The 17,313-nt window shown below is 44.2% G+C and overlaps 1 long non-coding RNA gene across 1 annotated transcript in view; it reads left to right on the top strand.

Moving 5' to 3' along the window:
* Nucleotides 1-2,475: 2,475 nt before the first annotated feature.
* LOC107211328 overlaps nucleotides 2,476-17,313 on the top strand; it is a 95,217-nt gene continuing 80,379 nt past the window's right edge. The window contains exon 1 of the long non-coding RNA XR_001524135.2: nucleotides 2,476-2,647. This is a non-coding gene — a long non-coding RNA (uncharacterized LOC107211328). The remainder of the gene's footprint in view (nucleotides 2,648-17,313) is intronic.

The raw sequence follows: 17,313 nt of genomic DNA, 5'->3' as shown, positions 1-17,313 counted from the left end.
TGGGGGAAAACAAATATTGTTTTAACTCTGTTAATAATTTATGTGTTGCCAGCAGAGATCCTCCTAGCATTAAGGGAATTGAAAATTAAAGGCACAAAGACACTATAAGAAAACATGTTGTTAAATAATTAATAATAGACCTGCTGGAATCTGAAAAGTATAGGTTTTAGCTTGTCTTGTCAAACCTATGCTTTCTAATACTGCAGTTTCTCCCAGAATGAGAGCATGGTCATTTTTGGTTTATATTGACAAAATCTTGAGTTGTTTTTAGGCCCAGCTGGAATAATTTGCTGGCTTCTGTCAGCATATTGTGCCAAGCCCTTGGGATCCTAAGCAGAATACACCTCAAGATCGTCACTTTCTTAAATCAAGATGAAAGAAAGATTGCTGATTATTTAGAAAACAGAAGAGACTATGCCTTTTTCAGGGAAGTTACTGTTTATCAGGGTCAGACTGGATCAGAATGAAAAACACTGGTGGAAGAAGAAACTCTGGCAATTCCTGTTTAGCAATGTAATTTATAAATAGCTGGGAATATGTACTTTGGAATATGTAATCCCCAGGAACAGTTGCTGCTTTAGTTTGTGCATCTCTAGAGAGATTCATTTTCAACGGTGAGACAAATCTTGGGGACCACTCTGAAAAACCCATGGCTGGCACTTCCCCATAGCATTCTACCTGATGGGGATCTTAAGGACGAGAAATAGTACAGCTCAGCATTCCACACAATGCAAGCTCATCATTATGACCAAAGAAAGGATGGACATAGAATGTGCTAAAGGAAGTAAATATGGAAATTTCTTCATTTGTCTCCAAAGCAGCTCTAGCACTGCTGTGAACAGAGCCTGCCAAGCACAGCATTCTGTGACATCACTGAAGGGTTCAGCTGGTGCACAATTCTTAACAGGAAGAGACACTGGCATTTCAAAGCAGTATACTGAGCACCAGTTAACTAACAGAGCTGCTGTCATCTCTGAAGGTCTGTGTCTTGCTGAAGGGCCTGTGGGCTCTTGAAACTCCCAATTTATTTCACTCCACTCATATCTTTTACGATTGGTATAATAAAGCAGCTAGTAAGTCAGGCATAATTTCTGGCAGGCTTTTGAATTTAAGAAGCTGCATAAGAGCATCCATAGAAGTGTAGTTATCCTTTAATTCCTTTAAATAAAGCAAAAGTGAATGTTGCTTCTTCAGTAGAAGATCTTTAGTTCAGTACTTTAATGCAAAAGTTTTGTTGATATTGATGGAATTCCTAAACACCCTTTTTTACTGCAGCAAAATTAATAATTAAGGAGAAGAGAGAATATCCATGAATACTGTTATAAAAATAATTCCCTAGTTCCAAGTTAAACTCCTGTGTAAATTGAGAAAGTAAGGGTTACTGACTTGAAGTATAAAGGGGAAGTTTTTTCCATTCTGAATAAAGAAAATGCAGTGGTGAGGTACTGGCAAGTGCAGATTATGCAGAGTGCAGCTGAATGTGTTCTGGCTTGGGTGTGGCCCCTCCGCTGTCCCTGGTGCATCCATGGCACCTGTCCCACAGCCAGCAGGAGCTCGCCTGCCTGCTCACTGCCTTGGCTGCTGGCAGCACTCAGGCCTTTGTTGAAACTGGAGTGTAAAGCTCATGGACTTGCAGTCCTGGGAATGTTGGGCCTGACATGCTGGAGAAAGAGCTGTGGAAAATCGCCTCTTGCCCCCAGTGATTCCCCCAAAGGAGAATTCATTGGTGTCAGTACGGTTCCTTCCTCTGACCATGGCTGGTGGCAGTGGGCAGGGTGGGCACAAGTGCTGTGCAGGAGCTGCTCCTGGGCAGCCCCAAGAATCCCTCATTGTGAATGCCATGAAGGCCAGAGCTGGTATCCTGCAGGGAATGGCCTCCTGCAAGGTTACCTCTTCCCTCAGTTGGTCTTCTTGTCCCACTGTTGCTGCTGCAGCTGCTCATCCTTCTTCAACACGTCCTTGCTTGTGGCTTTCTGTCTCTCTGCTCTGCCCTGCCTTCCTCCCACTGTCCCTGCCCTACCCACTGCCTGCTTCAGCTGCCACTATTGCTCTCCTGATGTGGGGACACCATCTCCCAGTCCTGCTGCTGACTGGTGGGATAAGCATGCCTGCGAGACAGCCCTATTGTTTAGTAAAGATGCTGACTCTGAGAGCTCCATGCCATTAGGCAAAGCAGAGAATCTGCCTGATTTAAGAAGGCAAGGAAACAAGCCAGAGTTATCTTGATCTGAAGCATATTCTAGAAGTGATTAGCTGCCTAAACTTACTCTGTAATTATCTGTGCTGAGTGGTTTATGCATATCATTGCCCATTTTTCTGAGTGTTTTTATCTAAGTTGATAATTGTAAAATGAATAAAGCTTTAGTTCCACTCTGATTTTGACATGTGTGCCAGAAAATATCTGAAGATTAATATTTTTGTGTTCACAATAGTTAAATTAATATTTAATTGGTTGGCATCCAGCAAGCTGATTAGTTTTCCTCTAATATGACTCCACTTTGTAATTACAGAAACCAGCTCCTCCTGGGGAGGAGGGTGCCTGGGGTAAGAGGCTCAGAGACCATCCTGACATCACTGCAACTATGATTTCACCAGGATAATGTACTGCAACATCATTGTCATATGAAATCTCTACTCTTGGAAAGAGGTACATGTAAAAGACACATGCTCTGTCTCTTTTGAGGACAGGGAAGGTCTGTCCTTGATTGCATTTAGATTGAAGTGCGTCCAAGGTGCAGCTGTGTCAAGTCTTGGGCAATAAGAGACCTTTGCCTGCTGCTGCAGGCCAAGCCTTCTTTGATGACGTAGCCTACCTGATCCTGCAGGTGTAGGGGACATGCCACAGCTCTGCAGGTGGATGGGCAGAAGTAACTGAGACACAGGGACTCCCTTGCTGAGGATCCTCTTGAGCTTGGGGTGTGCTGCTGTTGGGTACTGGCAGTGACAAGCCATGGAAGGACCCTCAGCACCACCATGGAAGCAATCTGAGAGTAAGCTCCTTGAGGCATAGGAGGCTGGCTGACTTGGAGCCTCTTTTTGGCCACAGCCATTAGCAGAAGCTTCTGAAAAGCCTGTAGCAGACAAGGTGAGGAGTAGTTGAGATCATGATCAGAGTCCTTCTGGAGCAGTGTCTGTGTTCGATCACTGCTCTGAACTAGCAGATGAGGTTGCACTCCAGGCGTGTCTCAGAAGTCTGTTGAAATCCTGAGTGCATCTGGGCTCCACAGGATTCCTGGTAAAAAGCCACATGTGATCCTGGGATTACACTGGCCTTCCTCCGTCAGCCTGATAGCAAATAATTTCCCTGGCACCTTGTGATGTTTATACTGTGAAAATGGGCTAGTGAATATTTGGCGTGTGTTGGTGATCCCTCTAGCTGGGGACAGTCCTGCCTTCCTGATTGCAGCTGTAGGCAAGTTGTCCACTTCCATTTGTCTGGATCCTCTGGGGGTGGGCAGGAAAGTCAGCCTGCTCTTGGGGACACAGAAGCAACAGGCAAATTCACATCCTTTGTTTCTAGGATCACCCAGTGCTTTCTTCAGAAATGGGACTATCACCTGCGATTCAGTCCTTCATGTGACTGAGCCTTCCCTAATTCCTCAGAGAGCAACTATGGCTCAGAATCAAATGCAGCCTTTAGGATTAACCCATCTGTAATGGCAAGTAAGTCTGGATTCTCCTGACCAGCCATGCATAGTAACATCTCAGTGCTGTATTAATCTTGCTCTGTCAGTTTTACACAGCTTCTAAGCACTCAGGAATAGCAGCACTGTCAGAGTGTTGTGATTCATTCGTTTTCACCCACTTGAAGTATGTATTGTTGTCATAATCTGGCACTTTGCGCTGGGAACAAACTCCCCATGTGGACAGGGATTAGGGTCATTTTTCAAAGGCTGCTGACTGTTAATTTGTACACTGTATGAAGGGAAAAGGTCTTGTTAGAACTCCATTGTAAACATGACTTCACTGGAGCATAGTGGGCATTTGTCTCCGATAGCCAGGGGTTGGTGACAGGCACACCAAGCATAACCTCTATGGCAGTATGTGCTCAGTGCTGCACGCACAGTTCTCATTAGTGCACCCAAAGCTGATCTGGTGAACATCATCCAAATCCACTTGTTCAGCATCTGACTGTCTAATACCTGCTGGCTGCTCCCTCCACTCCACATTACAGTCCTCCAGAATTGTGCCAAAACCTGGTCAGTGGGAAGTTCAGGTGTTTTCTTTAGCTGCAGTACACTTCTGGCTGGGTAAGAAAAGAGGTGGCAGATACTGAAGGGTTCAGAGCTCAGCCAGCAGCTCTCACAAGCTGACTGTCCTATTTGCTTCCAGACCATAGCAGCAAGTGGAATGGCTACTACTGCTGGGCCATCCTGAGCTGGGATGGGTCTTTGGCCTTCCTGCACAAAAGGCAGAAAAATAAAAAAGGAAAATTAGTCTCTCAGGGGAAAACAAATCAAACCAGCAACCTCTGCTACATCTCATGGCCTGCTTAAACACAGGTCTGGACTAGATAATTTGCTTCAGCCATTTAGTGACCCATGCTTGTCCCAGATTCATCTTATGATCTGGAAAAAGCAATTTGTCTGCCCACGTGTACTGATATTTGTCAAATCCACTGCTTTGAAGGCCCTAGATTTGAACTACTGGATATGCAGAGAGAGAAGCAAATAAAAGCTGGCTGTGATATGTGTGTTTCATCTGGGTAATATCCTGGTAAGGCCAGATTTATTACCTTTATGTCTTAAGGCTAGGCAAACCTCATGGGGTCAGTCATAAAGAAGAATGAGGCAGGAGAAGAGTTTGAAAAAGGAGATCCAGAAATCTTTGCCAGTAGAAGCGTCTTAGTTCTTTGCTTTCAGAGTTTCTACTTCAGGCCATGCTGTCAGGTCCACCATGGGTCTGGCTGCCCCTCTGTTTTGGTGCCAGGCTGCTGCCCACTGCCCTTGGCCCTGCTGCCTTGACTCTGGGGTGCCTATGGCTGCCGAGGGTGACCACAGCACTCACCCTTATGCTCTGTTCTCCTTTTAGAATATAAGCTTCCTTATATCTGAAATTTGGTTACAGTTAAAAGCCCAGGCTGATACCAAATTATCAATCACGGGAGCTATGCAAGTGTCACCAATGAACCAGGGTTAACAGTAAAAGAAGACAAACACATGGTACACAGAGGGTGTTTAAAACCACAATACCTAGGGCTATTTCTAAATCTAAAAAAAAAAAAAAAAAAAAAAAAGTCACAATGAAATTGAAAAATTATTCATTTCTTTGTGTTAATTCTGACCAACTGGCCATGCCTAAAGAACTGTGATATTATCTGCTATCTTCTGGGAGTCTGGTAGGGTAAGCAGAGCAGTAGAGCTCTGGTATCCCCTTGGTGTGCCAGGGTCTTTGGGATGGTAGATTGGGAGGGGGCCCTGCCCCTCTGTCTGTGTCTGCCTGCCTTGGTGCCCCGTGCTGGCCTCAGTGCTGCTGCATGGGGCAGACACAGCTGCAGCAGCTGCTGCCATCCTGCCCTGCTAGTCCTTCGTGTCTGAAGCAGGGGAAGAAACTGGAGCACATGAGGATCAAAAGCTTTGTGGCATCCAGTGCTTTTTGTGGGGAGCTTGGAGTGAAATCACAGAAATCTTCCAGAGGACCATTTAATTTTTAATGATCTAGGATTATAATTTGTCTGTTTAATTCAACCTGAGTGACATAATAGCTTCCATTTGGACTTATTACCAGCAGAGCAGTCAGTCAGTTGGAAGCAGACCCAGGGCAGGGCATTTTGTCATTATTTTAAATTTTCTCTCTCCAACAAATTTGAAGGTCTTGGAGAGACTGAAGCCATTGTAAAGGATACAGCATAAGAGAATAGGTCACACAGTGTGTTAAAGAATGAAAATTGATTCATTCTTTCCTCTGTTGAATAAGCAGCTATAGTTTGCTCCCTGTGATCCATGAAATAAGTTGTCAGAGAAATAGGAAATGTGCCACATTTGAACTTCACTCATTGATTCTGCTCTGAATCAAGGTATAATATTAAAATGCAGTATGGTTGGTGAAGAATCTGCATCAGTGACATCAGCTAGGCCCAGCTTGCTTATCAGTTGTCTGGGCTACTTGTAATTAAATTATTCAGTGCTTTACAGTGCTGGGACTCATTTACTTAGATCATGTGGTCAGAGCCAGCTAACAGGAGAAATTCCACAAAAATCAACATTTGTTAGTTTTAAATAAAACCAAAGGCTGCAGAAGAGGCTCACAGTTCTATAATTTTATTTCCTCTAATCTGGACAAATAATTTGTAGGCAATTCAGAAAATCTTACAGTAGTCAGTGTAAGAATGGGTAGCAGAAAATTCTAGGATTTGGGATAATTAGCTGAAGCATGTCAGGCCAGCTAATGCCTGCAACTTTGATAGACCTACTAGCTGTGAAATTAAATGGAGGACATTCCCATTATTCCCTAAAAACTACACCTGGATTCATTTCTAGTAACAGAACGCCTTCCTTTACATACCTATTCCCAAGTAAAAAAATTAACCTTGTTATGCTGTCCTCAGGCAGCATCCAGAGGACTGCCTGCAACTATGATTTACTATGTTAAGTCTGTTTTATCCATGCTGAAGTTTCTTTTGCTTCTTTGGCAAGTTCTTAAAAGTATTATTAACTAAAACATTATTTTTACTGCCTTTGCTTTATTTGCCTTAAAATTGTGATTAATAAAGATGGATTTTTATAATTAAGGTAGAAATGAGAAATATCCCCCTATATATAATTTAAAAATGTTGGAATTACAGGCATTATCTAACTTCTGTTTTAAATCACAGGAACAAACTGTTTCCCATTAGCAGCCCTAATTAAATCCATTTTTCTGTGAGTCTTTGGCAAATTCCATTTTAGTAAAGCTGTATTAAACTCTCTTTTATTTCCTCTTGCTTTTCAGAATTCTCTGTTTGAGATGAATATGGTTTGAATATGGTATGTGATGGCTCTGTAGACTCCAAAGATATGACACGAGCAAATGCATTGCTCTGGAAAGCTGGTATAAGAGCACTGCTGAAGATTTAGAAGCATTCCAACTACCAGACAGGCAGGAGCAGGACCATCCAGGCCTGCAGGGTTTATGTGTGATGCAAGAATGGGCAAACATTTGTGTAGCTAAGAGGTTGTGAGAATAAAGGGTGAAGGAGGCTTGCAAAAGGGGAGGAGAGGGGACAGGCTAAAGCAAGCAGCATGCTCTTCACCCCGACACAGCACATTGGGGTGTTGCCCTCCTGAGGTCTGGGATACCACCAGCTGTGTCCTTCTGGTGTTGTCCTATGCTTTGGGTGAGGAATAAGCAGTTGCAAAGGAGTGGAGAGAATGTCTAGAGGTTATCCAGCTCTGCTTTTCCTCAGTACTTGCCATCACATAGAGATGTGTTTTCTGCAAGGTTTTGCATGTGGCCTGTAGCATGTCTCAGTTGTTGTGTTGAACCTGTCTAGAACAGGTCTAGACCTGTTTCTGCACACAGGTCAGACTCTGGCCTGATCCTGTGCACAGACAATTTTGTTTGGGTGATGCTCCCTGGTGACTTAACTGAGCAAGCAGTGAGCACACACCAGAGAACCCACTTGAAACAGGCACTCATTTTGTAGTCCCTGTGCTTGAAGATTAATATATTTCCCCAAATTTGCCTCAGTCCCAGAGCAAGGGAACTGCTATCCTCTAGCATTTCCATCACTCATTTACTGCAACAATTGGCTTCAGCCTTCGATTTCCTCTGTGGAGCATATTGGAAAGAGAGAGGCTGAGTTGTGAACATTAATAAGAATGAATAATAACAGCATGAGTTACACAAGCTTTAACAATCAAATGACTCAACAGTCAGGAGGGTTTCATTAATAAATACCTGCTGGAGTTAGATGACAAGGGAGCTAGTGCCAAAGGTGTGTGTATCAGTTAAAGGCACTAATCCAATGTGATCTGGATTCTTAGCCCCTTTGTTTATCTTATGGGTTCCATGCTCTTCTCCATGACCTGTGCAGGGGCTAGGAGGAGCAGAGGAATAGGTGGAACGGACTGCATTGTCCTGTGTTGGGGTTACATGGCAAGGTTCTGGCAGTGGAGGGACTCTGACAAACTGTCTTCTAGGAGAAGATGACAAAAATCGCCCCCATGTTGGACAGAGACAGTTCTGCCATTATACTTATAGATAGGAGTATATTCTTCATGACTCAGGGCAAAAATGTGTCCCTTTCAAAGTAATCAAAGTAAAAGCTGGGAAAGACCTCAGGTTACAGTACATTTCCCTCAGGACCAAGTGAGGGTTGCAGGGTAGGGCCATCTGGCTCATCTTATGCAGCTTTCTCTTTAGATGAGCTCAGTGTGGGATGGTTTATAACCTTTTATGCAGAGCAAATTCCTGTGCCAAGAAGAGCATCCCTGGTCATTATGTTTTTACTAGAGCAATAGCAAAAGGAAAACACAGGCTTTCATCAGTCTGGTTTGAAGTCCAGTCTAAAGCAATTCTAATTTAGCTAGGGAGAGTTTGAGAACCAACTACCAATGTGTTCATTCATTTCAGGGAAAGAGAAGGACAACTTCTGTAATTATGATTAAAGGAACTATAAATGTCTTGTTCAGGTGTTCCTGTTACCATAAAAGCAATACCTTTCTCTCTTTGGAATTTGCAGCAAATATGTCATCTGCCTTTGTTGTCTGAACTGCTTGAAGTCAATTTTGTGAACTTCTCTGTTTTCAATAATAAGCATTTTTTTTGCTAGAAGCCTTGCCCCAAGGCACATGATGGTTATGGAAAGGAAAAATTGTTTCAAGAGAAATCACAGAGTTCAAGGGTAAAACAAAACTCACTACAGTCACAAGGAGTAAAACTAGGATCTGTTGTGCTGAGAATCTGAACAGATGTTAGGCTGTGTGTCAGGAAAAGATGCTTCTCTTATAAAGGCATGAGGTTTTACCCCAAAGACAGGGACTGTGAAGCTCATTCCAGTCTGTTGTCTCATTGTTTCCTGCTGCTTTTATTTATTCAAGGGCCTCTGCTCCTCTCTCTGAACCTTCACCACACTGCCATGCCTGGCATGCAGGAGTTTTTATGAGGCTCCACAGCACAGGCTAATTGCACAGCACACTGCAGATGCTTGTGCTGAGCAGGCTTTAGCATGTCTGGTTTGGCCAGAACAAGCATGTTACACTGCTGGGTTTTCCCTGTGTGACTGTGGAGGATATATCATAGTGACAGACCTAAACCCTTTGCATACCTGTGTCCATGAGGAATTGTGAGCATGTTTGGCACCTGCACAGCCTAGCACTTGCTGGTTCAGATGAGCTTTCACAGTACAGGATGAATGCAGATTGGCACTTGCTTTCTGACAAGCTATTTTCTCTTACTGCTTGTTGTCTTTCATCTTGAATCTGTGTTTTGGTATGCCTGTTGCCAAATTCCACTGAATATGCCACTTGGAATCAGAAATGTCTTTATAAAGAGGATGGGGTGCTTGACAGCTCAGAGCTCTCTATCTTATCCCTCTGTAGTTGGGCCTCTTTGCCTTTCCAGGTTTCAGAGACTGTGGAGAGATGGTGTAGAAAAACCTGTAAAGTACCATGTGATGGTTTGTCTTTATAGGAGTGCTGTTTCTGAGATCAAAGATGAGACACAGTGGTCTCATTTTTGCCCTTGATCATACATGGGTATCCTTATTTCTTGAGGACCACCGTGACCCCTTCAAATTGTTCCTTTAAGTCAAGTCCTGTTGCTCTGCTTCATAACAAAGTCCACCTGACAGCTGATATTAAAACAGCTTATACAAGATGAAAGTGCTTCTCCTTCTGTGGTAAAGCTCTGGCCAGAGCCATTTGAGTGCCATGGTGGCAGGTGATCCCAGCATGTGCAAGGGCATTGTGCCTACAGCACTGTCAGCTTGGGTTTTGTTATTTTAACCCTGCAGTTGCTCTGACCTCACAGGCTGGACAGCTAGTGGATCTGTGATCAGAAAATGCATGAATGCTGCTGGTGTGTGTCCTACAGCAGCAGAAGTTCCAAGCTCTGGATGGAGCTAATTTGCAGAGTGCTGACCAGTCACTGCCATTGGGCCTTCTTGTTCCTTCTTGTTCCTCTTCCCTGGTGGGTCAGGCTGTGAGGTGCATGTTGAAGCAGAAGTGACCTTGCTTGAACAGGTAATCTTTGTCATTTGAGTGTGCCACTACCACAGGTCACTGGAATGACATTTAACAGCTCCTTAGTATGTGGAACATCTGTTCTTTGTTTTTGCAATTATCAATGATCTTCCTCATTATCTTCCCTTACCAGTGCCTGCCTGAGCCTTCCATACCTGGCAGAACATTTAAACTTTTTCACTTCTGGCTAGATGTGGTTCTGAAACTGCTGACAAAATAAAAAACAATCAAATCTATAAATGATCTGATATCCAGTTAGAACTGGTGTGTGAGAATTAACTAATGGTAGTGGTACAGGCTAACAAATTAACAACAACACAGTTTCTCCTTTGGAATTAGAATAGCAGGGATGGTAATATCATAAATTATACCTTCAGTTTTGCTTTTAAGTGGGACTGTCCTTTACAAACAGTCAGATCAAAACCCCTCGAGGCTGCACACATTGGAGTATTTAAAAAAAAAACATTCTAAGCAATAGGAGAGTCCTCAGTGATCATCTTGTGAAGCTGTGCCATGAACAGAACTTGCTGTCTGCATGAGTAGGTGCTCCCAGCAGCAGCACACCATGTTCTTGGACACTGTTTTAGGAGATCTGGGGACAGGGATGAGGTACCAGAGGCCTCAGAGGGCCATGAGCTCTGGCTATGCAGTACTGAAGGGCAGCCCCAGTACTGTCTGCCTGGGCACTTCCACAGCTTGTGTCAGGGACATTGTCAAGGGCAGAATGTGCCTTGAGTGCCAGAAGAGCCATATTTGGCTTAGGATGCCATGGAAATATGATATGGCTGTTCCCCATGAGAGCTGGGATATCTGCATATAATTTGTTGATTGAACTTGAACAAAGCTGTTCTTTCCTCTTCCATGCTGTCTGCTTTTGCAGGCAGATTCCAGTCTGGCTTCTCCCTTCTGGGCATGGAGGACAATTACTGATCTGCCTTCAGTTCACATCTGCCTTTTAGGCTGCTTGGTCCTGTGGTATAATCACAACAATGCTAGAATAATGCTTTAAACGAAATAATTTTTATGGGAACACACATAGTATAAAAGGTCTGAATGTCTGTGCACACCTACACTATCTGTGGCTATTACCCAATAAAGTTGTCAGAGAGAGAAGTGTCACAAGTCCTTGAACAGTATCTTCCCAAGTTTAAACAGAGGAAAAAAATTGCCTCACAATTAATTTATCATAAAAATAATAAAAATAGGATCAATACAAACTGACTGAATGAATCAGGCTTTGTGGCCACAGGTGCTGGCTGTGGGAGGGCAGCCACTGGCTGTGTACATCACTTCTGCAGACCTGGTAAGAACCCTCAGCTGCTACTGACTGCTGTGATGACAGCATGGATTGTCTTTTCCAAGAATTTGACTTTATTCTGAAGAAGAGCAAGAGTCCAGGGTTTTTCCAAAGGCCCCCAGGCCAGGGATTGCCTGTTCTCTGCTTCCTGCACAGTGAGAAGTGTTGGCACAACAGCAAACCTGGAACACTGAGCAGAGTTTGCTGTGCTACACTGGTGTTCTCCTGTCTGTAATGGTTGTAGCACCCTTCTCCACCCAGCAATTCTAGGCTTCCTCATTTTTACAGTTCTTTGGGGCAGTTCTTGGCCCCAAAAGGAGCTATAGGAAGTACTTTAGTTTCTCTGTAGTGATTAGGAACACAGTGCTTCCTTTGTGACATACTTCATTCACATGCTTCAAAGGCTCCTGCACAGTGAGCCTTTTTTATTCCTCTTCTCACAGTGTAAGTTCCACAATGTTCCATTTAATGTATGTTTATAATGTATTTAGGTTGAAAGGTAAGCAGCTTAAATGCTTTACTTTCTAGCATCCCTGTCCTGTTAGAGCCATCTCTCACTCACTCTCAATAGCACATTTTGTTACATGAACATGTTTAGATCAAGAGTTTTTCTCTCCTTCAAATATTTATAGTGATGACTTGTGATGTAATCAATATGGTTTGCAGAATCTCATCCTGCTCCATCACATCTTTATTCTTCAGAATGATGTTTGCTGCAGTGTTATAGCTAGGACTGACAAGATAAAGCTGAATTAAAACAAATTGCACATTATCTGCTTCCATCTTGTTGCTGGGATTACAAAAGAGACCAAATGAAATTCTATCACAGAGGAGCTCTTCTCCCTCCTCCCAAGGAGAGGGGTGGTGGCTGCTGAGGCAGACTGAGAGCAGTTCTGCCAGAACTCCTGGCTGTGCTGACACAGGGCTCCTCTTCCCTTACCCCTACCAGATAACCACAGGGCTCTGTGCCAGGCTTCCAGATCCACTCCATCTTGCCTCTGTGCTAGATCCTGAGCACATCTTTACCACTTTTCTTCAGTTTTGGCTCAGCCAGCTCCTGGCAGATCCCCAGTGTTCAGCCATTGTCACAGGACACGAAGCAGCATAACCTGAGCTACCCTGCTCCTGCTGCACACCCCAAGAGGGGCACCCACAGCTACCTGATTTCTTTGTATCCTTCTGCAAGGAGGAACACTTCTCTGTCACAGCCAGCTGTGAGAGAGTTTTCATGGGCCCAAAGAGTGCTGGTTGTCCAGTCCCCGCAGGAGATGCTAACAGAATCCCTTTTTTGTCAGTCTGAACACTGGCTGTCTGCTCCACCTGGCCTGCACCTCAAAGTCCAAGTGTTTGGTGCTGCAGGTCTGCTGGGACCCTGTCTCTTGCCAGCACACACTGGAAGGATTTTGTTTTAAGACTCTGAGAAAGCAGGCAGCATGTGAACAAAGTGCTGTTCAATACGGATATGTGTACACTGAAGTAAGAGAAAACGGGAGCCCCTCACGCAGTGAGAGATAAAATGCAGTCTTTTCAGGAAGCCACATGCTCATGTGGTTGGTGAGGGGTGAGAGTATCCTGCCACAGAGCTGCCCAACTCGGGGTTCAGCACAAAATCTTTGGGAAGTGTATAGTAACATCCAGATGGTTCCTTTGTGCCATGGAAGTATCTGACACTGTCTCAGTCACGGTGGGATGTTCTTTTGAGCATAGAAACTGCACTGAAGAATGATATGCTATCACTGCTCTGGATGGATCTGCCAGAAATTGCCATTTCTTGCTCTTTGCTGGAAGGTGGCTTCACTTGTTTTGTTGTATGAGGTTGGTATATTTAAGTTCATGTGATGAGAATCCTCTTGATTTCCTCAAGAGGGCATTGCAGGGAGTTCTAGCTTAGGTGCCAAAGACCTTCCCACTCTTGTTGCTGCTCCTGCCAAAGAGGAAAAAAACGATTTCTCAAAAATAAGGCAGATTTGACCTGTAAGTGGAGAGGATAGCTTGGTAGATGGCAAGGGAGATAAAAAAAATTATTAGCACTGGGAATACTATAGGCAAAATCCCACCTGATTTCTGTCCACTTTAAAGGCAGTTCTGCCTACTTTGCTGGGACTCTGTCTCTGCACAGCTCTCTGCCTCAGTCTGTGAGTGCTGAACTGGGGACTCCTCCAAGGGGTGGTGACTGCTCTGAGCTACTTGACACACCCCTAGAAAGATGTTTAAAGACATTTAGCTAGCCATTAGAAAAGAGTAATTTTCAAACACTCTAGGAAATAAAATTCTACAGATTTTGAAGATACTAAGTCCTGGGTCATTATTACCTGGTATTAGGAATTATGTCATCCCAGTTCTGTACAGAATACTCAGGCACATACTGGTAGGTGGAAGGAACATCAATCCTGTGTAGCATTAGTGCCTCGGTTTCCTGGGCATAGTGGAGCCAGGAAAGACTCTTCCTCCTTCTTTCTAGGGATGATCTCCAAGGCCATCATTTCTGAAATGCTATTTGACTGCTGAAGGGACTGTCTTCTGGGGCAAGCCCCTGAGCAGTGTCTTCCTGGGCAAAGGACTATGGTGAGGTCTGCCAGCACCCAGCCCTGGACAGCCCCAGGCCCTACCTAGGACAGAGGTCCATGGCAGTGGAGCCAGGCACGTGCCACTCTCCTGGCATCCTCCAGGAGCATACAGAACCTCGGGAAGAACAGGGGCAGCCAGCCCTCTCATGGATGCACCTGCAGTACTATATCTATATATATATCTATATATATCTATATCATCTAGTAAGGATGCTGAGAATAAATGTAGGGCTCAACAGCTCAAAAGTACCAGTTGGAACCACAGTAGTAATGAATGCTGCATCATAAATGCAGCAGCAAAGCTGATGTGGTTCCTGTTAGACAACACAGCTGTATTTCCCCTTTCACAGAGCACTGCAGGTTCCCTCCCTATCCAGTCAAGAGAGCTTGATCTGCTTTGAAAGCCTGCATTTTTTCTCAGAATATCAAGGGTCTGGTTCTTTTGGGCCCAACTGCAAATCCAGGAGCCTTTGTGCGTATTCCACAGGGCTCTGTCCCTGCAAACAGACTCCTTTGGTTTCCAAGTGAGTCAAGCCCAGGACTTGTTCTGTGTTCTCTCCCTTTGTATTTGTATCACTGTTCCATTACATACAGCAGGGTGCTGCAAAGAGGAGATGAAAAGAAGCTTGGAAGTCTGCTTCTATGAATGTGTGAATTTATTTTTAAACCTCTTGAATTATTTACTTTGTCTGTTTTTTATTAACAGGTGAATATGTTTGTGACTTGTTCTCTTTCCCAAGGTACCACTTGGATGAAGCAAATTAATTACTTGTAGAGTAAATGAAGCTGATGGAGTCAAGTTTCAGCTTTACTGAAATTTCAGAAAGAAAGTAATGGGATAGAAATGTGCAGTAGGAAGGGGAGGAGGTTTTGAGGTCTGAGCATACCTCAGCCCTGAGCTGCGCTGTCCTGGCATGAGTGTCACAGGACTGTGACACCTGTGGCCACTGAGCTCTTGGATCCTGGGGCTTTTCTCAGCACTTGTGTTCAGGTGGAGGCTGCAGAGCCTGGCGGTTCTTCTCAGGCTCTTTGCACCTTTAGCTTTGCTCCTAAAGCCTGGTATGTTCTGGCGTAGCCGGGGTATCAGCTGCACTTTGCCATTGAAAGCATGTTCTGGTTTCTTTGGAGGACTTTATTTGCAAAGACCCTGAGATCCATCAGCAAATGATTGTAAGGAAAATGCCTTTCATCATTCAGGTTAAAGAACATGACAAAGCCTTGGAGACAACACTTCACTCAGGAATTAAATTGCAGGAGTCATCTGGTGTCAAATAAGTTTCATTTAATAGGCTACTCAAAGTTTCTGTAGAAATCAATATCACTTTCTTCTGCAATTGATAGCTCAAGACACTCAAAATGACATTTTTCACATAAGGTTTATTTAATTTTAGGAGGAAGAATCCCTCCTATACTTTCTACTTGGCCTACACAACTCTCCAAGGTTAACAGTCTGCAGATTTGGAAACCTGCCCTGCACTTACTCAGGGGGACAGTGTGAGGTCACTAACATAGACTTGACAGTCTCAGGCGCAGCAAGAATGCCATTGTCAAAGGGCTGTATCAGAAGAGTGTTCACAGCTCACTGAAGGAAACAGGGACAAGTCATTTTGTTTCTTCTTACTGGTGAGCTTGGCAGGACAAAACACCTCATTGTATTTATCTTAGTAGAAGGGGACTTGCTGTAGAGGTAGGGGTCTGTGGGCTGTGAAGACTGGAGATCTGACAGCAGTGCTTCTGTGTCCAGTATAGGTGAATCATGAAATTTCTGCCTCCCTTAAGAGCATGGGACACCTTTGCTCTGTGTTTTTTATTTCAATCTGATGGTATCCCATGAGGAGGGGAAGAAACTTTTCAACTCCCTGCACCATCTCCCTGGAGAAGGAGCTCCTTTTCCCAGACTTTCTCTGGTCACACTGCTATCTGCTCTTCTGCTGTACTGTCCCCTGAGGTGCTGGTTCTGCTCTCCACATCTGTTTATAGTGCTGGCAGAGCCCCTGTGATTGTACATCCAGCAAGGGCAGATTACTGCTAGGCTGCTCAAGTGCCATGAAGAGACATTTAGCTCTAGGAAAGGACAAGTTCACCTTCTATCTAACATCCTTAATGCTTGTAATTCCTACAAGCAGTAATATTGATTCCTGGATCTATGCTGACTATAACAAAAATGGACAGTAGCTGGTAGGAGGAATTTCCCAGCCCAGTGCTATTGGGTTCCCTGAAGATGCACTGAGTGATTTGTATATTCTCAGCAGCTGCAACCCAGTAAAGACAGAGACTTGTGACCTGCGTGCGACCAGGCACATTCTGGCTGCAGGTTCTGTGGCAGAAGCTGAGTGGGGAAGTGAGTTTACACCATCAGTGCTCTCCAGTCTTGTGTTGTAGCCCAGTGCCAGAGACCCATGTGCTGTGAGAAGACTTCATGTTTCCCATCTTTTCATACATACAGAACTTTCCATAATATAAAGTTGATTTTTATTGGAACATGCTTGTTATACTAACCTACACCACAGCCTGGGCTGCAGTTTGCCCATCTGATAAACAAGGGTAAATATAACCAGTACTAGCTGAGAAAGGAGATCTGGCAGTAAACAGAGTGTTATTGAAGACTTTTCAGTGATGCTGTTACTTGTCTCTGACAAATTAAAAATGGAAATATCTGCAAGGCACAATGGGAAGAAAATACTTCAGAAGAGGTTTTATCAGGTGTCAGAGGTAATAGTCCTGTGGAGATAGTCTTCTGGTGGTCTGCAAAGTATTATAATGCTAGATGATAGCATTCAGAGAGCCAACATCAGCATTTGTATGCATTGTGCCACGGATGGTGTGTTTTTTAATCATGTTTTCCTCTAAGAGTCTGTGTTGTCTAATCCTCTGTCAGTAAATATGAAGTGTTTCTTGCAAATGAGGAGAGAGTTCAGCCTTCAGTGCTTCTGGTAGGAGAGAAGATATAGTGACCATCTCCCTGTGCCTTCCCCAGGCTGATGTGGTTTTGGCTGGACATTTTAATAATGGACCAAAGCCAAGTACAGGAAAGCTCCTACCACATAACCCAGTGCTCTTGCTCCCTGTGGCAAACCTAGGAAACACCTCCTAGGGTCGCTGCCCTGAGCAGGCTGAGCTGATGGTGGGAGCAGGTGACTGCAAATGAAATACTCTGTCTCCTGCTGTCAGGCATGTGGTGGACATGTCTGTTATTGAAAGGAGTATTCATGCTTTGTAATGCAGATGTATCTCTCCTGGAGATGATCTGTAATGCATCAGAGAAGAATACACTGGGGGAGGTGTG

The sequence above is a fragment of the Parus major genome, chromosome 14 (genome assembly GCF_001522545.3).
Source record: "Parus major isolate Abel chromosome 14, Parus_major1.1, whole genome shotgun sequence".
NCBI lineage: Eukaryota > Metazoa > Chordata > Aves > Passeriformes > Paridae > Parus > Parus major.
This window is presented reverse-complemented; position numbering and strand designations above follow the sequence as displayed.